Here is a 21922-nt window from a genome sequence, read left to right on the forward strand (position 1 = left end):
TCAGACACAACATGTTGTGATAGGCCAATATACTGCCTTTAAGGAGCAGAATATTTTTCTTTAAAGTCATCCTTTGGGTAATGTGGTATATAAATGCATACTTGTATGATACAGAGGTTCTGTTGAGCATGTTGGATAGGTGAACATTTTGTTTTGTATGTTCAGATAGAAAACAACTTATTGTCAGCCTATTAAATGTAAAGCACATAATGTGCATACAACTTTGGAGATATACAATGCCTCTAGTTGTCTATCTATCTATCTATCTATCTATCTATCTATCTATCTATCTATCTATCTATCTATCTATCTATCTATCTATCTATCTATCTATCTATACTATCTATATATCTATATATATATATATATATATATATATATATATATATATATATATATATATATATATATGTACACACACACACACACACACACACACACACACACACACACACACGTTGTGTTTCCATGTTTTATGGGGACTTTCCATAGACATAATGGTTTTTATACTGTACAAACTTTATATTCTATCCCCTAAACCTAACCCTACCCCTAAACCTAACCCTCACAGAAAACTTTCTGCATTTTTACATTTTCAAAAAACATAATTCAGTATGATTTATAAGCTGTTTTCCTCATGGGGGCCGACAAAATGTCCCCACAAGGTCAAAAATTTCGGGTTTTACTATCCTTATGGGGACATTTGGTCCCCACTAACGCTCACACACACACACACACACACACACACACACACACACACACACACACACACACACACACACACACACACACACACACACACAGTCCAAGTACTAAAGCATAAACTAAAGCACACTAACCCTCAGAAAGCCAAGAGCATTGTTTCCAGTTCCCAGAAATGAATTGATAGTGTGGTTTATTTCAAAAGTACAATTTCAAAACAAAACCCCTCATTCTCCATCCTCTATACTGTCAGTGATAAGTTACTGGCTTCAAATTAGCCAGAATGCTTTTTCTTCTTTGCTTATTTAGAAAAAAGGGATCAAGATTATTATTTTAGCACAGCGAGAGTAAAATTAATGTGCACGTATGGCTGCAGGAACAAGCAGATGGAGCATGAATTTCACTCTCTCTTTCCATCTCAAAGACTACCAATTAATTTCCAGGTGGGTGGGAATATAATGTGGCGACTGCAAGGTTTATTTGGTGAAGAGCAATGTGTTAAAAATTCCGTCATTATTTATCTTCAAAGTGGCTTATATGAGAGAACCAGTGATAAGACAAGCAGCTCATAGAACCTTTGCTAAAGATGACAGAAAACATAACTACACTGCAATAGCATGAAGCCTGAATTATGTACAGTAGCCTAAAAAAGTACTGGGACTCTAAAGGCACACTTAAAAATAAATACATGTCTTGCTATAAAAAATATCAAAACAAGTGTGTGTGTGTGTGTGTGTGGGGGGGGTTGGGGGTTAAATAACAAAACACCAGGTATGTAGACAAAATTTAATTCAGTTCTTTGTAATTAAATTAAATGCAATAAAATGAATACCTTTTAAATTTGTCCAAAAGTGTCCACATATTTTTGGGGCCACTGTATAATCATTTTAAAAAACAGAAACACAGTCTATGATTTCACATATATGTAAATTATATCATAAGTGACTGTTTTTGGAAATGTCCTAAAATAGGAGTAAACAATTAGTAGCTGATCTAACAATTAGTAGATGTAAGCTTGGGTTTTCCTTTATTAAATAACTTGCCTGGAATAATGTAAGTGCCAGTTGCTTGTAGTTTTGTAACTTTCACTGTATATCCTCTGCTCCTTTTTAAATATATAGGTCTACTCTCCTTCTCACCATACAGTATGCATGTCTCTTTGTGTGAGTGTGACAGTGTTGAACAGAATGCATTACATTCAACCAGGTCATATTCAGTGTTCGGTAAGTGTGATGATGTATATCTCTGCCTACTCTTTTTACAAGGTCACTCCTCTGCTTGAATAAAACATTTATTTAAACAATAAATGAGGCCACAAAGCCTAAATATGGTGTGTACATATTAGAGGAAGGCTTGCAAGGCAGAAGAATCGAACCAAAGTGTTTAAACCCACTAACTCACAAACAAGGTGAATCAGCATTTTAGACTGCTGATTACAGGGAATTATTTGGTGACACCTTACAATAAGGCTCTATAGTTTAATGTTTTAGGTTCATGAACTAAGAAAGGACAATGCTTTTTACAGAATTTAATTTAAATTTATGATATTCTATTGTTAGTTTGTGTTAGTTGTTATTGCACTAACTTATGTTAACATATTCAACTTTTAATGTTTCAAATGTATTAAATGCAGAAATTAACATTAACCAAGATTAATCAATGCTGTAAAAGTACTGTTAGTTGTTAGTTCATCTATTGCATTAAATAATAACATATAGAGCCTTATTGAACAGTGTTACCAAGAATGTATTATATCTGTTTAAATATCTAGGAGAAGAGCAATCTCCTATTACTGTGTCTCATTTTAAGTGTTCTTCCAACAGTTCAATACACCTTAAATGCTGTGTTTGTGTGAAGAGGCACTAACAAGAAATCAGTGAGACTCACCTAATTTAAAATGCATGAGGCAATATATCTCTAATCTAATCCTGGCAATTAGTCATTAAAAAAAGGAGACTCACAAGCATGCTTGAATGGTAGAGTCATTTAGATAGCACTTTGCTAGACCTATTCGTCGTTAATATCTGTGCGTTTCTGTGACAGTATGAAAGATAATGAATAATGATTTAGCAGGAAAAACCTTGTGCAGAATTGTGTGTGGATCTGTCTGTGATGGTGCCCTGTGGTTGTCCACAGGGGGAAAGGCTTTCGTTATTGCTTGACCTGTGCACAATTAAACTGACCTCAGCTGTCCATGCTGTGGCGGAGTGTCGGAAGCTCCCATCACTCTAGGGGTGAATAACTTCAACATCCTCTGCTGTGCATGTCTATGCACTAATAAACATGCTGGATGGAGTGTGTTAACTAAGACTGTTAAGGATGTATTCAGCATAAATACTTTAGAGGCTTGTGTCAGGGTTGGGCAAAATTCAGAATTTAAGAATTGTCTCCCTTTGAATTCATGAGATGGAATTTAAAATGAATTGGACCACACGTCACAGGATGCTGAATTTGAATTTAAATGACAGGAGGAGGAATATACTGAATTGTGATTCAAAAAACGTTTACAATTAAATCATAAACAATTACATAATTGCTTTTGGCCAAATATGACAATTTATTATAAATATGCCTATATTTATTATAGATATATTCCCTGGATATGTTCTTATATACAGTATGTGCAGTATATATATATATATATATATATATATATATATATATATATATATATATATATATATATATTATATATATATATATATACTGGCATCCAAAGGTTTGAGTGTTTGCTGTTTGAATATTGGTACTTTAATTCACCAAAGTGTCATTCAACTGATCACAAAGTATAGCCAGGACAAAAAAAAACAGCACCATCACTTCTTGAAAAAAGTAATTTTTGATTAAATCTAGACAGGACCCATTTCCAGCAGCCATCACTCCAACACCTTATCCTTGAGTAATCATGCTAAATTGCTAATTTGGTACTAGAAAATCACTTGCCATTATATCAAACACAGTTGAAAGCTATTTGGTTTGTTAAATGAAGCTTAACGTTTGTTTTTGAGTTGCCACAGTATACAATAGACTGGAATGTCTTAAGGTCAATATTAGTTCAAAAATGGCAAAAAATAAACTTCCTGTAGAAATCCACCAGTCAATCATTGTTTTGAGGAATGCAGGCTATACAATGCTTGAAATTGCCAAAAAAAAAACTGAAGACTTCATACAAACATTTACACTAAAGTCAAAGACAAAGGACAACTGGCTCTAACAAGGACATAAAGAGATGTGGAAGGCCAAATGTACAACTAAACAAGTACATCAAGTTCTAGTTTGAGAAATAGATGCCTCACATGTCCTCAGCTATCAGTTTCATTGAATAACACAAAAATAAAAGGTGGGCAAAGAAACACAGATATTGGACAACAAATAATTGGAAAAGAGTGATATGGATCTTAACCCATCAACATTTTGTGGGATGAGCTAAACTGTAAGGTGCATGAAAAGTGCCTGACAAGACACCCACATCTATGGCAAGTGCTACAGGAAGCATGGGAAAAAATATCACTGTAACGAGGAGAAGAGTGTGGCCGGGCCATGATTGAGCATGGCTGGCACTGAATCAGCTGATCAGTGTGAAATAATGGGCAGATGGAGACGCTGGTTGAGAGAGATGCACATGGCTACGTTGCATGTGTGTGTCTGTGTCTTTATGTTTTATTTTGTTCATTTATATCATTAATGATTATGTTGACTGTTCAGCTGGTTCCTGCATCCTCCTTGCCCGACATTTAACTGTTACAATCGTGCCGAAACCCAGGAAGGAGGAGGGATTTGCTGTCCAGGGGAGTAGCCATGGACATATGCCTGGGGATGGAGGGGTCGCTGCCGCTGCAAGAGCCAGAGGAACCGTGGCCGTCTGCCAAGAAGGGGAGGAGCGGATCTGTTCGCCAGAGGCTGAAGGACTCGGAGGAATGGTTGAGGACAGCGCGTCCGGGAGCAATTTATTCTCTCTCTCCTCTCTCTCTCTCTCTGTGTGTGTGTCTCTGCTCACCCTTTCCCTCTCCCAATGCCGCCTCTCATCTCTTCCCCAGGTTCACAGGAGGCGAGGTGGATTACCGGCTGACAGAACGGCCATGCTCCATCACGGCCCTTCTGGCCATTCTGTCAGCCTGTGATCCACCCCACCAGCTCCTGGACACGCAGTCACCAGTGTATCTGGACAAACTGACAGCAGGAATACCAAGGATAATAATATGTTTGAGTAATTCATACAAAACATAAAAAATATTTAGAATTTTTTGTAAAACTACACTTACTATTAAAATCAATCTTAATCTCAAACTGCAATTACAATTCAGCATCCTTTTTGTTACCTAAATTCAAATTCAGGAATTTAATTAGAATTTACAAGCATTCCCAATTAAATTCTGAATGACGCTTAACCCTGGTTATGTTGCTCTTTTTATCATGGATTGGTTTATTTTGGTAAAACTTTTAGCCACAATATTCTGGATTGAGATGGGAGTTCAGGAATTAGCATGTAAATGTGAAGCAAATTAAAATTGTTTTTCAGGCAAAAGTAGTGAGTGGTTTTCTCATTTCCTTGTTATTGTTGTTTGATTAATAGACTTGGCCTACAAGACAGTGCTCAATCCAGTTACATGTACATTTCAAGTCCAACACTTTGATTCAAATACGCTTTTGCATCAAAGGCTAAATATAGAAAACTACTCAAAAGTTTGATCGAGGACATCTCTCTTTTTTCCGATAAACATCTAGATAATTTTATTGCCCAGCCATATTGATAAAATTGCATTAATCTCTCACAGCAGCCCAATAATCTCAGTGATAGATAGTTAAATCACAGGCTACGTTATAGACACACAGAATCTAGTAAGCAGAAATATTAAATTTACCTTGATATGTTTCTTAAAATTAGAGGCAGGATTAATGCTGATATACCGGCTTATCGAGCAAACAGGTCTGTGGATGATGCAGTCAACATGGGTTTGCATCACGTCCTGCAACATCTGGACAGACCGGGGACATACGTAAGGATCCTTTTTGTGAACTTCAGCTCGGCTTTCAACACAATCATCCCAGATATACTCCGGACTAAGTTAAACCAACTCCCTGTTCCCACCTCTACCTGTCAGTGGATTACCAGCTTTCTGACGGACAGGCAGTAGCTTGTGAGGCAGGGAAAATTCACTTCCACCACCTGTACCATCAGCACTGGTGCCCCCCAGGGATGTGTGCTCTCCCCACTACTCTTCTCCATGTACACCAATGACTGCACCACCAAGGACCCCTCTGTCAAGCTCCTGAAGTTTGCAGAGGACACCACTGTCATCGGCCTCATCCGAGATGATGATGAATCTGCATATATAATGGAGGTTGAACGGCTGGCTGTCTGGTGCAGTCAAAACAACCTGGAGCTGAACACACTCAAAACGGTGGAGATGATTGTGGACTTTAGGAGGAACACCCCAACATTGTCCCCCCTCACCATTCTAAACAGCACTGTGGCAGCAGTGGAATCATTCAGGTTCCTGGGCACTACCATCTCACAGGACCTGAAGTGGGAGATACACATCGACTCCATTGTTAAAAAGGCCCAGCAGAGGTTGTACTTCCTTCGCCAGCTGAGGAAGTTCAACCTGCCACAGGTGCTGCTGAAACAGTTCTACTCAGCAGTCATTGAGTCTGTCCTCTGCACTTCAGTAACTGTCTGGTTTGGTGCAGCTACGAAATCAGACATCAGAAGACTACAAAGGACAGTTCGGTCTGCTGAGAGGATTATTGGTTGCCCCCTGCCCCCCCCTTCAAGAACTATACAATTCCAGAGTGAGGAAAAAGGCTGGTAAAATCACTCTGGACCCCACTCACCCTGCCCACTACCTTTTTGAACTATTGCCTTCTGGCCGGCGCTTCAGAGCTCTGAACACCAGAACCGTCAGACCCATTTTGTTCCCTCAGGCCATCCATCTAATGAACAATTAAATTGCCCCATTGAGCAATAATTATGTGCAATACACAGTCTAATTCTATTTATATTATCCAACATATCCACTTCTGCCATTACTTACATTGCTCTGTACATAATATACAGTTTTTTGTTCTTTATATAACAGATTGTATTAGATTTGCACTACGTGTGTGTATGTGGGTATGTATGAAGGTGAGTGTATGTACGTATATGTATAATTATTTATTTTGTATTCTTTTTTGTTTTAATTACCTATGTCTTGCTGCTGTTTTTGGTATGGTTTGTATTGTTGTACACTGGAAGCTCCTGTCACCAAGACAAATTCCTTGAATGTGTAAGCATACTTGGCAATAAAGTTGATTCTGATTCTGATTCTGATATGGCTTGAGCAAGTTAAACTCACATGACACGATCAGGCAATTGGCCTTTTTCACTGCAAAAAGCCCTTTCAGCTGTAAACTATGCTTGAGGCCTTCTCCACATTTGGCATTGAGAAGGCATTTATTTCTGTATAGAGTTGCATAAATGTTTGGTCGAGATCCTGCATTAACGACTGGAGAGTCGAACCACTCTGTAAAGTCTTCTACGGCACAAAGACCAATAATGAGGTTAACATCTAAATTTAAAGCTCAGGACTCTCTGGTGGCCTCTTCATGCTTTTTGAACCACTCTTTCACAATTTTAGCTTGATGAATCTTGGCATTGTGGCTCCCGGAATATGCCCGTGCCATCAGGGAAGAAAAAATCCATTGATGGGATAACCTGACCATTCAGTACATGCAGGTAGTCAGCTGACATAATTATATTGCCAAATAATGATGCTGAGCCTAGACCTCACCAATTGAAACAACCCCAGATCATAATTTTTTTTTTGGTCAGGATGTGTACAATTTGAAGGGGTTGAAACTTTCATGCACTATGGAAACATTATTGACAAATTTTCCTCCTGTTCTATCCTACTCTTTTTCTAAGTGGCATTTTCCTTTTGATATTCTATAGGTTCCTTAAACCATTAGGCATGTGCCCTGCTGAAGAATATAATTCTTGTTTAAATAAAATATCCAAACATATGCATGCAGTTACAGTCTCCAATTACCTTTATCACTTTTTGTGAGGTGGGGGATTTTGGCTTGTGAAAATACTGAGTGGCTAGTGACCTTGGAAAACTACTAGCCACAGTGGCTGGTGAGCCAAAAAGTTTATTTCAAATCCTGGATACACAGCCTGATCTCACATAAAAATCAGTAAGAGTGTGCCAATTTTTCTTTAGACAAATCAGTATACCTTGAACGAATTTTAAAACACTGACCCCAGGGGCTAAAGCGGTAAGTGTTTCAGAGAATATAAACAAATGTGACATCCATTTATATCCAGGAGTGGTCGTGAGCAGCCAGCTGTAAAAAATTTTTTTTCAGCTGAACAGGTTGTAAAACAGTGAAGAGAAATGCTTATTTTATTTAATCTACCCCCAACCAAAACCCAAATCTAACACTAACCATTAGTAAAGACAAAATGCAATGCTGGGGATAAAAATACAACCTCCTTAACAGGCTCGTGATTGTTTATACAAACGTGATTACTTCCTCGTTTGAATGGTGATTGAACTGTGGTCTCCCATGCAACTGACACAATGTGCTACCAGTCATGCCTCAAGGGAAATTAATTGTTTCTGAGCCATTACAAATATATCCGATGAGAGATAGGGTATGTCAGTGAGTCTGCATACTGTTGCCGATCCTAGGGTACTGGAACTTTTGGAAACAGCATGCAGACTGCCCGTGTTATTATGTTGCTATACATTGAATTTTGCTTAGAAAAAAATCAATAGATAGGGTTTTTACTGTTTCTGAACAAATTGTTTTTAAAACCTCATACATCATTTATTACACAGTGATGAGACTGAATCCATTTAAATGCAGAGTGCTTACCACTGTTGACCCAGTAACCCACTGACTAGCTTTGCCCATTTTGTACTCTCCTTGCTTTCTTATAAAACGAACCTTTGTGGAGACAGTATTGATGTTCATATCAGTTACATGAACAGTTTGTGACTGGCCTCCTCTAAAATGTACTATGGGGAGGCATAAAATATCAGCTTCCAGGTGCTAATTAAAAATTCCACTGCTGACAGACAAGACCACGCCAGAGATTCAATCGCCTTGTCTCTCCATGGGGGAGATGAATAATATGATTATCTTTTCACTGAATCAATTCAGATCTGTTTCATTGGAGAGAGTGGCTATCTGCAGAATAAGCTGTTGGAGGTGGAGAAACAAAGGGAGTGTGATATGTTTGAAGGCCCTGCTTTCATGTCTCCAGCATCTGGTGCCTGAAGTCTCTACAGACATTTTTGCAGAATTAAAATGACTCAAACATTTGCCTTTTCCACCAAAAAAAAATTAAATAAAACAAACAAACAAACAAAAAACTGGCTGCCTTAGTTCAGAAACAGAGCTTCTAAGACATTCACTTAAAGTAAAGCACTGTGAGAGACAGACATGGACTTATACAGTAACTGAGGTCAGACAAATAAATCTCAACAAATCTGCTTCTCATTTTCCTTTGTAATCTCTCTGTGTAAACATGTGAATATGTGTGCTTTAGGAAACAGAACAGCAGTCTAAAAGTCTATTGGATTCCTCATGCCCAGACAATGACATAATATTTTTATTTTCCAGAGTTTTGGCTGAAATGTAATCAGAATGTTCAATTGCACGATCAGGTATAAAATTAAAGGATTTGGGACATTTCTCTAATGTAATAGAGAGCTGCTGATTCTACAGCCACAAAATTAATGAAGATCTGTACTGGAAGGGGAGTTATAAATGCTTAATTGAATTTTGATCTAGAAACTGCAATTCTAATTTATTTAATTCAGCAGAGAAGAAAATGTACTTTGTACTGTGTGCTAATGTGTAATATATATTTTTTAATTGCACCAAACCATTTCAAACACTCCCTGTTTCCATTGGTCGACCAAGGTAATCCCGCTCCACAATGTAGGCTAATGTCCCAAAGTGTATATATATATCAGTATTATATGTGGTGGTGGGGCCGTGTGTAACGAATAAGCAGCGAGGCAGACGAGAAGGTGCGGATCCAAATGCAGTTAACTTTATTGAATGATCAAATAAACAAATAAACACAAAGGAAAAACCCACAATGGGGAAACAGGAAACTTAAACACTGAGAACTCGGGCAGGGAAAACATACCAGGCTAACAACACTCAACGAAAGACAAGGACTGAACAAAGAACCGGGGTATAAATACATAAACATGGGACAAAGGGGCCAATGAACAAACAGAACTCAAACAAGATAACAAGGTGATTAACAGAAGCAAAATGGCAAATTAACGAGGGCAGGTGCAAACAATGAACGGTGAACACGAAAGCTAACAAAGAGACTATGGAGTTACACAAGGGACAAAAGTAAAAACTAAGGACTGCAAAAGTGACAAAAATGGCAAACAATAGGGCAACAGTGAAACAAGACAAGGTATACATAACACCGTGATTGAGTACCGGCTTGTGAACGGAGAGCGAGATCGAGGGATGAGAACAGTGAGGATCATCACCTGTTATTGTTTGTCTCTAAGAGCTGTTTGTCAATGTAATGAGAGTGGAGATGGATTTAAGAGCAAGACAGATGCCAGTGTGGGGAGAGAGAGCTGCACACACACCCAGAGTCTCTGTTGTCTTGAGTCTGCTAAAAAGTGAGTTTTGTTTGTAAAATAAACATACATTTTGAGTTGAATTTTGCCATCTCCTGCTTCCTCCTTGTAACACTTTGTGAATCTGTTACACTGGTGCCGAAACACGAGATTGGAGGAAGCGGGATGTGGATGGAAATGTCTTGATGATAAGAGAGGTAAACAGAGAATGGCCAGACTGGTTCGAACTGACAAAGTCTATGATAATTCAGATAACCTCTCTGCACAATTGTGGTGAGAAAAATAGCATCTCAGAATGCTACTCTGAGATGCAGGTTGGTGCTGCTTTGGTGGCACGAGGGGGAACACAGTGTTTTAACGTTGTATCTGATCAGTGTTTATATGTTTTGCTTGACCTGGCTGTGCCATTCTGTACAAACACAAGTTTGAATCTAATGTCATTCCTCCTCATTACAGTACAACCTCTGAATTCCTGTGCTAATTCCTCCACCAATCCCTTAGAGAAATCTCTCCACTGCCCTGGCAAGCATAAATTATTTTTATTGCTGGCACCTCTGCCTCGATCAGCACAGACGGGTGATGTTTTAAACCCTATGTGGATGTTAAATCTGCCAGCTTTAATTAAAATGGCATTTTTCCCCTTTTGTACTGGCCTCCAAACTTCTTCTAGGGGATTTCTGAGGACTGACCCCAAGAAAAAAATGTATTATATATAAAAAAGGAAACTTTAAAAGGTAGCTCAAATTTTCTCCAACAAATTACTTCATTTTAAAAGTTTGAACTAATGCTTATTTCAGTAACCAATGCTATTAATTGATGAGATAAAACTTATGTTGTATTATAAATATATGTAATATTAGTTCTGATCCTCTCATTTTATTGACAAACTGCTGTCTGATATTTCAAATACTAACACGGCAATGCATCATTGTTTTATATCACTGAATTTGTCTGCAATGGTTAATTCTGCTTTGGCTTCTTTTGGAACTATTTTAGTTGTTTAGTTTTAGTATTTTAGAGTGACACTGAACAAAATAACTCTCCATATTGTGTCTAAAATGTAAGTAGCTCAATATTTACCTCTTATTTTTAAAATTGCAATATCACACACGATACAAATAAAAAACAACGAACAGTGGTGAACTAACAACCAAATTCCACTACACAGAAACGAATAGGCCTGAAGCCCAAGATACTCCACAACTGTCAAGGATATTTAAATACTTCACTTCAACTTAATATGGTCATTTATAACATTTAAACTGCGAAACAAAAAGGTTAAGCGAGATCCCATGAGATATATGCTGGAACTCCAGTGCTTACTGCCACAAAGAGGCAAGTCAGCAGTGGCCTCTTGTCTGTCTTCATTGCTGTTAATGACAGTGTAAAACTCAATCAATAAAAGCAATTCATTTAGTTTTGCATGTTAATCATTCATCTATGCGAAACATAAGCCCTTCTTTGAGTAGCGCATGAATTGTGAGAACAGTTTCCCCTCACTCCAGCTGTAGCACTGTGATCAAAAACTCATTCAGAATAGTCAACACTGATTGTAGAGTACTGCATTAATACACAAATGTTTATGCTGTGACATTTCCCCAAAATCAATAACTTAGTCCAATTTCTGTCAAATGCTCGAGAAAAAGGGCACACTGTTATACTATACTGGTCTGGCCTTTTAACTACAAAAGCTTTTCTTTGAATTCAGCCAAGACCCTCAATTCATCCATTCTCATCCTTGAGGGAGAAAATGTGTATGTGAAATTGCTCCCATCCACAGGGCAAAAAGTGTAGCTTCAATGGGTGCTCTGCACTCATGGCAGAGTAAGCAGACAAAGCTTTGCAATATAAACACAGATATCATTTTGTGATTCTTTTTTTTTTTAATTAAATAAACATACATAAACATTTTAAGACAATTTTCCATATTTGATTAAGGCTTTATTCATTTCTGGAGCTTGCATCTATCCCAGGCATTGCATCTGTCCCTTGCATCTATCTCAGCCAATTTTCCATATTTGACAAAGGCTTTATTCATTTGTAGAGCTTGCATCTATCCCAGGCATTCTCATTTGCATCCAATGACAGACAAGGCAAGCTCCATTTAAACAGGTTCTATCATTTGCCAAACTTCACCCTATATCTGGGCCCTGCTCTTTACTAGCAGAGACATAACAGCCATCAATGTATCCAAGTCATTATCACAACATGACAAAGAGGGCCAGTGTGGCCTGGATGGGCCTAATAAAGTGCATTAGCAGGACTTTGAAAAAAAAAGCAGTGGTCTTAATTGATTTCATGCATGGCGTGTGGTATTTACACTTGCCGCTATCTGTTATCAGTTACAGGCTGCTATTGTTTTGTAGCATTGGCCACTTATGACACTTGTTTTATGAGAGGTGTTCCATTAAGTGTGACTGGCATTAGAAGTGGCCAGACTACAGGAGAATCCCTCTTTCCACTGATTGTCTTTACCCTCATCTGAGGAGATATCTAAGCTTAATTTGTTTCTTACAGCCTTTAGGGGAGGGAGGGAAAGTAAACGTCACAATTGAGCAATGTCGTTGCATTGATTTAGCACCCTGGACAGCTACTTAGAGACCACTGTTTTCCCTCTGTAGATTTTATAGAGATAAAAGATTATCCTTGCTGATCTTTCAACACAAGACAGTGTGATGCCTATTGGAAATATTGACAAGAAAGTGCTCCCTACAGCACCAACACTTTACATTCTTTTCTTTTTCCCCAGCCATCTAGTTGGATTTAAAATTAATCAGTTCTCTCTTTATAAAAGCATTATGAAAAATACCCCATTGTCCATAGCTAGATTCACTGTGAGAGAACTGATTAGATTACTACATGTTATTTGTTAGAAAATGATAGCTTTTTATAAAAATTTCATGTTGAATACATATAGATCTTTATTCCCAACATGCTACAGCTGTTTACCAAAAATATTATTATTATTATTATTATTATTTTAAGTTTATAGTACTGGATTCATATAAGTCACTCTACTGTAAGACCTTGGTGATTGAAACCAACATACAAAACCAATGTTCTGGAATATACACATTTGTGTAATTAGAATTAGGATCAAGGTCCATTTCATTGATTTGTTTTTATCTTGTCTTTTGTGTGCATTAAATAAAAATAACACTGAATGTTAATGTATTCAGACTCACCCTTCGATGTTCTGCAAAGTCCACAGTTGTCCTCTCCTGAAATAAGAGATGACAACTTTCAGCATCATGGCAATATTCATCAAGCCATCCATTGCAAGGATGTAATGTTTGTCTACAATTCTCAAAGGTGAACGCTCAACTTTTTAAAAATGGATTGCATAATTCAGAACAGACAGGGATCACATTGTAACACAAATATCTATGTGGTTGAAGATAAGCAAACCACCATTTAATGATCCGTGTCCCTTGGCTTAAAGAGGTTGTTCCTTTGGTTAAAGGAAATAAAAAAATCTAACAGAAAAAGATCATAAAATCTTACAAATCACTTAGAAAACACACAAGTTATGTAGATGGGAATGTTAAAACAGAAATGAATAGAATAGAAAATCTTTAAATGTGGCTTCAAATCTCTTCTGTACTTGTATTTTTTAGGAAATGCTTTCATTGTCAAATAAAGCCTTCAGTTTGCTGAATAACACATAATTATGCACAATTGTAGTTCTGCTTATAAATGGTTCTTTGAAGAAGAAATTACCAGAGGATGTTCTGAAACTAATAAGTTCAGAACATATTTAATTTAACAACAAGCATGCATAGCAATCATCCATTTGACAACTATTAAAAAGAAGCTTCTTCTTCTTATCATAAATTACTGTTAAATTACTACAAAATACAGCTACTGGCACCATAACAACAATAGACATATAAACAACAACAATCTGGACTTCATATATGGAGTAATGTGCCCCCATTTGTTCTAAAGTATCCTGGCTAACATTTCATACTGTGGTATTGCCAAAAGCCAATGGTCTACAACAAAGCTATGCATTAGTTACTGTCCTACATTACTATGGTTGCATGATTAATAGAAAATGTTTGTTCTACAATAAATCACTCCATTCCCTATGTAATCGTATTTGCTCAAGATGGTATATTATTGATTGTTTTGTATACTGACCACATGACAGTATGATTAATCAATTTAATGTAAATGCAACTTGGTGAATCAAATAATTTATTTGCATGTTTTGTATAAAATCAGCAGCTAATAGGAATTATTTTCATTGAGAAATGTTATTACATATGTTATTACATATGGGTAAACATGTTATTGCATATTTGTTTTGTTCTGATAATTAAAAATACTTCAAATATGTTCCAGGTCATGATTACCTTAAAACATATTCAGATAATTGCTATTTAAATACAATAAATAATATATATATATATATATATATGTCTTCGAAGTATTTGTAAAGCTACTTTATCTCCAGAGCTACTTGGATCATTTCTGTCCTTGACCTCACATTTTATTTTCAAAATAGGCACATGCAAACTGAGACAGGATATCTACATATATGCCCAGATATTTAGTGTGAAAACGGTGGAATCAATAAGACACTTTTTAAAGTAAAGGGTGACCCTCAAAGCAGGATAGATCTATAGACAGCACATTAGTGCTCTGTGATGACAGATGTGAGTTTGAATGATTAATGGTGCATGTGGTTGAAATAAAGACTTATTGATGTGACCTTTGAATCCAGGTTTTTAGTGCAAATGGACTGACATATATCTGCAGGACTTATCCCTGCTGGCATTTCCATTTAACCATCTTCCTATTTGGGAGGAAAGAGGAATGTTTGATTGTGGTATGAAAGTTATACAGTCTATTTAAAAGCCAATAAACTTGCAGATATATCTCAGGAAATCATTAAAGTAGTCAAAATGTTTTAGAATTTTGAGTGCTGTGTTGGGATCTACTCTGAAACAGCAACTATTTGACCTGACAAAGTCCTAAAACTTGAATTAAGTTTTGAATGATTAAAAACTGTATACAGTCTAGACTACTCCGCTGTATTTAAACCAAGCCTTTTACCTAAATTTCAAGGCCTTTATTAATTTTATTTCAATCTATTAATGGAATATTCCAGGTTAAATAAAAGTTAAGCTCAATCATTTGTGGTATAATGCTGATTACCACAAAAATAAAATTTGACTTATCCCTCCTTCTCTTTTTACAGGTTACAGTTCAGGCACTTACAATGGAAGTGAATGGGGCCAATTTTTGAATCTTAAAATACTCAATAGTCACAAGACATAAACAATATGTGAGTTAACATGGGTTTTATGGTGATAAAATCACTTACTAACCTTTTCTCTGCAAATTTATATCCAATTTTACAACTTTGTTTCTATGATGCTGTGATATATTCTCAGTTGACTTTTGTTTGTGTACTTTTATTTTGAAATTTCTTGATAAAGTTCCTGTTCCCCAGTTGTGTTCATATGTCCTGTTTTCCCTCCATGTTTATGTGTCTGGTTTTCATTGGTTCATGGTTTGATTACTTTGATTCAGTTCTAGTTTGTCATTGGCTTTAGTTAATTGTCTTGTTATCTTGTTTTAGAGTTTTGTTTGTTCGTTGGCCTTTGTTACCCATGTCTTGTGTATTTAAACCCTCATGTTTGCCGTTGTAGGTTGTCAGGTATTGTACATGTAACCTTGTTGTTCTGTTTAAGTTTAGTCTAGCCAGTGTACTTGTAACCTAGTGGTTTTGTTTTGCTCTAGCATAGTCTTAGTAGTAGTCAAGTCAAGTCTAGTTTTGTCATGTTTAGTTAGGTCCTTGGTTTCTTGTTTTTGTTTCTTTCGCTTTTATAGTTAGGGATTCTGGTTTCACGTTTGTAGAATAAAACTGCACTTGGGTTCATCTCACCTTTATCATCTAGTTTATCACCCTAGTGTTAAAACAATTTAAAAAAACATTACAGCTCAAATAATAGCAAAATTTAACAGGATAATTATAAGTGCTTCATAAAATTATAAGCTTTGCATTGCTGCCTTTAAATCCTTCAAAAATGGTCCCCCTTTCATATCCATTGTGCCTCCCTTCCCTTGATTTTTGCTTTCTGTAAAGAAAAGTAGGGATGAGTCAAAATTAAATTTTTGTGGTAATCTTATTTGAAGGATACAGGTGATTTTATACAACAATTGAACGATGTCCAATTGAAAGTTATGATGACAATTTCTTTCTGGTCACATTAGATGTGGTTTCTTTATAATCAACATCCTACATAATTTGGGTTTGGAAGCTCTCAAGTTTTTCCTTGAATCATGAACTGATAAAACTCCACCATCTAATTTTATTCTTGACATGATGTCCATACTACTTTTTAAGAATGATTTCTTATTTGAGGATCGTTATTATCTCCAGAAACAGGGAGCTGCGATGGGTACAACATTTTCCCCATACTATGTCTTGTTATGGGTTATCTGGAACAAAAAAATATTTGATGTAATAACCATTTTTCCAAATATATTTTGATGTGAAAAAGAAATGACAATGAGTTTTTTTTTTTTTTTTTTTTTTTGCATTTTCAGGGGATCTAAAGAAAATTTTGGGAATTTTTGGAACTTCCTAAATAACATGGCTGATTCTATCAAATTTAATGCTGAAATTGACCCTAATTCAGTATCCTTTTTGGTTATGAAAGTCTGTTTGCATTCAGGATTGCTATCTATGACATAGTATACAAAACCTACTGACAAAAACTGTGTTTTTCATGCATAGAGTTTGCATCATACACACAGTTTTTGAGAGTAAAGCATATCTGTATGACGAAGTGCATGATTAGATTAAACTATCTGATCACAATCCCCTACCAATAGACGTCCATTTAGTGAACTGATCGAAGAGTCAGTTTGAAAGAGCACACAGATGAAATCCAGAATGTGAATCTAGATGGATATTTCATTTTAAATCTTTACATCCCCTGGGAATGAATGAAGATGTGTCCCTTGGCTGTTTTCTATAGGATTATTATGACACATTTCGATTTGCACATGCCTATGATGTGAATCACGGTATATTTGCAAAAATAACTATGTACAGTTTACTTTTGAAAATCTGTGAAGACATTTTGAATATCGGGTGATTGTTGTACTATGCCCATGTTCGGTAACACTTTAGAATACTGTATCTTACTTAATGCATAACTAATAAGGAATTATTGCATGAACTAATATAGAATGAACTAATAGGTCATTCTTCATTAACACTTAAGTCACTACTTATTAACTACTAAGGAAGATGTGTTAACTAATTAGCAATAGACATATATATTCTAAAGTGTTAATTTATAATTCTTGTAAATTTGTACTGCCAGTAAATTACATTTCCCGAAGAATAATGTATGTTCGACACAAAATGAAATTCTTTACTGATGTATGTGCATACAATAAATCTTCTTTCAGTAATGAATATTACTGGTAAATGCTTGTGATACAATGTATGTAATGGGTAATTTTTAATTTGTAATTGTGTCCTTTTATACATATATAAAAAGTATATATATATATATATATATACTTTTTGCACTTTTGCACTTTTTGGCCTCTCAGTAAAAAGTAATGTTTTTTTTTTAAGTCGTTTTCTAAACATGGTGTATGTGCTTCCTCTCTTTTTTGGACATAACTATTATTTTTGAGCTCATGCACCAAAGCTACTTGGAAATATAAACCCTAATATAAGATGTCTTTACAGCTTTTGTTCTGCTGTTGGTTTCTACTTTTTGTGCTAATGAACATTATGCCACAAAAGCTGTCGATTGAGCTTACCTTGTATTGAACCAGGAATATTCCTATAAGAGCTTAAATATTTTAAAGGTCTAATCTATTTATTTGATCTAACTGCAAACAATATATGAATATTTAAAAGATTAGTCATCTAAATTGTTCGAATAACCAGCAGTACATAGTGACCGGATGACACATAGTGAATAGCATTTCAAGAGCATTAAAAATCCCCACTGTAATCCTCTGAAATACAGTTGCTTTGGCTGATTTTAATGAGTAACAATATATACTTTTGCCTCCTAAGAGGAAACGTTACCTCTGACAGCATATGTTTTCTTACTGCAGATTTAATGTGACATTATAGCACAGATGTATACCATGTTGTTAGACTCACGGGAGGAGCTCATTTAAACAAACACAGATGCTTAAACTCATATTGACCACCTCATCCTGATTCTTCATTCTCTCTTCTGTATGGGCAGTCCAGGTTAATATCGATCAGGATACTCCTACCTCATTCATCTAACTCTCTGCTACTGTCCACCCTGAGACCCAAGGACCCGAGAGCGTGCTGGGTTGCTGGGATTTTTAAAAGGAGAATATAATCTATTGCCTTTTATATGGCGAGATACTGATGGCAAAATCAGGTGATAATGTAAACAAAATATGCTCCTCCTCTCTCTCTCTCTCTCTCTCTCTCTCTCTCTCTCTCTCTCTCTCTCTCTCTCTCTCTCTCTCTCATTTATATCTTAATATATGGCAGGGCCACTTAAAAAGTCAAGCTTTCAAGTAGCTGAAGGAAATGTCAGGGTTGTTCTAAGGTCATGTAAGCATTGTGTGAAATGTCACTTTGTTCTCTCCTGTAATTGTGCTTCATTTTATAATTTATTGGATGTCCTCTAGATCTCCTTCTGTCTGTTGTGTCAAAGGTTGTGCTTGTTCTTTAAAAAGCAGACAAAATTCATCTAACCTGAGATGAACTCTTTATAACAAACAAAATATACATTTGTTTAATTGATGACAAATGCAATAATCCAGCTGTATAAGGCTATTAACTATAAAGGTGTGTTTTCAACAACTAAGGTTTGAGTGGGCACTTGACTGACCCTGCTATAATACATCTGTACGTTCTATCTGTGTGCAACTGTAACCCGGTCACACACACACAAGATGAGACAGTCACAATGTTGGATGAAACTGCTTTTAATGTATATTAAAAGCAGTGCAGGCAAAAGTACAAAACAAGGGAAATCCAGTGAGAGTAGTCGAGGGGGAGCGTAAGGTCGGAAGCTGGGGAAACAACGATATAAACAAGGGCGAAGGACAAGACGAGACTAGCGGGAACAAAGACAGGGGAACGAGAGAGTTGGCAAGCTAAGAGGATAATCAAGAGGAGGGAGGTCGAAACTAGACGAAACTAGCAGGGGCAAAACTAGACGAGACTAGCGGGGGCATAAACACGGGAATCTAAATACATACAATACATACAATAACCAACGGGAAACAAACGGAAGGATAGTGTATTTATAGGGGCGAGTGCAGGTGTAAACAATGACAGGTGACGAGACGAGTGCAGGTGAACAATGAAGGTGACGAGACGAGTGCAGGTGTTACTAATGTGTGGGGACGAGAAGCGCGTGAGTGCAAGTGGTCATAATGTTCTGGCAGATTGGAAGCGCGTGAGAAGCCAGCATGTGAGTCAGAGGGGGGAGAGAGTTTACGAACGAGAGCTCGTAATAGCAGAACCGGGCGTGGAAGCCCGATGGAGGAAAAAGAGCGTACGCGCTCAGGGGGGCAGAGCGAGGGAGCGGGAAGCGAGCACGCTCGCGGAGTGCCTGTGTGCGAGAAGGGAGATAGTGTGCGTGTGTGAGGAAGCTGAGATGGGGCAGAGGAAAGGGGTTCGTGACAGCAACCTCATTTGTATTCGTAAATATTCAAATTTGTATGTTTGGATAGACACTGAAATTTACAATATCAAAATACTGACAGCATCTAAAATGTAAACTTTTCCCAGCTTTAGAGACAAATCTTTTATGAATCCCCTGGCGAATGCTTTGCTAGTGTACTGCCACAATGACAGAGATCAATACTCAGGCATCTAATAGTGAGACTGTATTAGTAAATTATACCTTTTCAATGGCTGATAAATTTATAAACATAATCCAGAAGGGACTAATAAATAATTTGCACTTTTTGCATGGCAGAATATATTTATTATTAAAGATCAAAAAGGATGAAACAAAGTGAGTGTAACAGTGTGAGTGTGAATGTTATGGTGTAACATTAACGTGTTTCACTCATCTACTGAGTGTGCTTTCACAATGGTGCCAGTCTTCAAAAATTACACAGAACAGAAAAAAACACTGTTATGTCAAATTAGGTAAATGCATTATTTGTGTTCAATAAATCTGCCATTAAACATATTTCATGAATCTCTTTTATTATAAACACAATATACCTATGAATTATATTAATTCAATACTCTCTATACATATGAACATCAAATGATCCATAAACGTACATTATATAAGTCTATAATTATATATTTTTTTTACATAAAAGGTACATTAACATGTCCGTTTTAGTGTCTATCCAAACATAAGAAAAGTGCAAATGCTAGTGCCATACAAACAAATACTAGTAAGATCAAATTGGTCCAGACCCACCAGAAATTTTATATAAAGTTATTATTTGTGTAGTAAATAATAATAATAAGTTTAATAATAATAAGTTTTATTTATATAGCGCCTTTCCAGAGCTCAAGGACGCTTTACAATAGACAAGCAACAATAAAGGCAGAGGACAAAGACAGCAGACAAAACAACAGCAGGTAGATAACAGTGAAGGTACAGAAAATGAGAAGGTTAGGTAGATGGGACAGCACCCAGCGGGGGAAAAAAAAAAAAAAAAAAAAAAACAGTACAACTTAAGAGTTATAACATTCAGCAAATAAGTGAGTTTTGAGCATGGATTTGAATTCAGAGATAGTGTTAACAGAACAGAGTGATCGGGGTAGAGAGTTCCATATTTTGGGTGCTACAACACTGAATGATCTGCCCCCCATCGAAACAAGGCGATGCCGAGGGACGACGAGAAGGCTAGAGTCGGAGGATCGTAGAGAGCGAGTCGGTGCGTAGGGGTGAAGCAGATTACAGAGATAGGAGGGAGCCAAGCCGTGCAGAGATTTAAAAGTGAGAAGGAGAATTTTGAATTTGATACGGTAAACCACAGGAAGCCAGTGAAGATCATGCAAAATTGGGGTGATATGTGCAGAACGCTTGGTGTGGGTGAGTATTCTGACAGCAGAGTTTTGAATGTATTGCAATTTGGAAATGGAGCTAGCAGGAAGGCCAATAAAAAGTGCATTGCAATAATCGAGACGTGATGTGATAAATGCATGGATGACAGTTTCAGCGTCTGAGATACTGATGAAGGGACGGAGCTGAGCGATGCGACGTAGATGAAAGAATGCTGATTTAGTGATAGAATTAATGTGAGAATGGAAAGATAGAGAGGAGTCAAAGATTACACCAAGACTTTTAACAGTACTAGATGGTTTGATGTGAGAGCCAGCAAACTCGCAGGTGAAGTTAGTAGGGATTTTGTTAGTGAGTGACGGAGGTCCGGTAAAAATAATCTCAGTTTTGTCCATGTTAAGTTTTAAAGAATTTGAATGAAGCCAATCTTTTATTTCATGCACACAAGCAGAGATTTTGTCAGTTGTGATAGATAGAGTCGATGTAAAAGCACTAGCTCTTCAACCAAGTATGATCAGTGTTGTATGTCAGACTTTCTCTCAGCAGTTAATGCCTGATAGCTCTCATATTTTGGCTTCTGTTCACTTTTTGTTTATTATT

General features: G+C 36.7%; 1 protein-coding gene across 1 annotated transcript in view; it reads right to left on the reverse strand.

Moving 5' to 3' along the window:
• LOC127645025 (tenascin-R-like) overlaps positions 1-21922 on the reverse strand; it is a 224705-nt gene that overhangs the window by 158430 nt on the left and 44353 nt on the right. The window contains exon 2 of the mRNA XM_052128518.1: positions 13496-13531. The gene's annotated coding sequence lies outside the window, so the exon portion shown is untranslated. The remainder of the gene's footprint in view (positions 1-13495; positions 13532-21922) is intronic.

This window comes from Xyrauchen texanus, chromosome 6, assembly GCF_025860055.1.
Source record: "Xyrauchen texanus isolate HMW12.3.18 chromosome 6, RBS_HiC_50CHRs, whole genome shotgun sequence".
Taxonomy (NCBI): Eukaryota; Metazoa; Chordata; class Actinopteri; order Cypriniformes; family Catostomidae; genus Xyrauchen; species Xyrauchen texanus.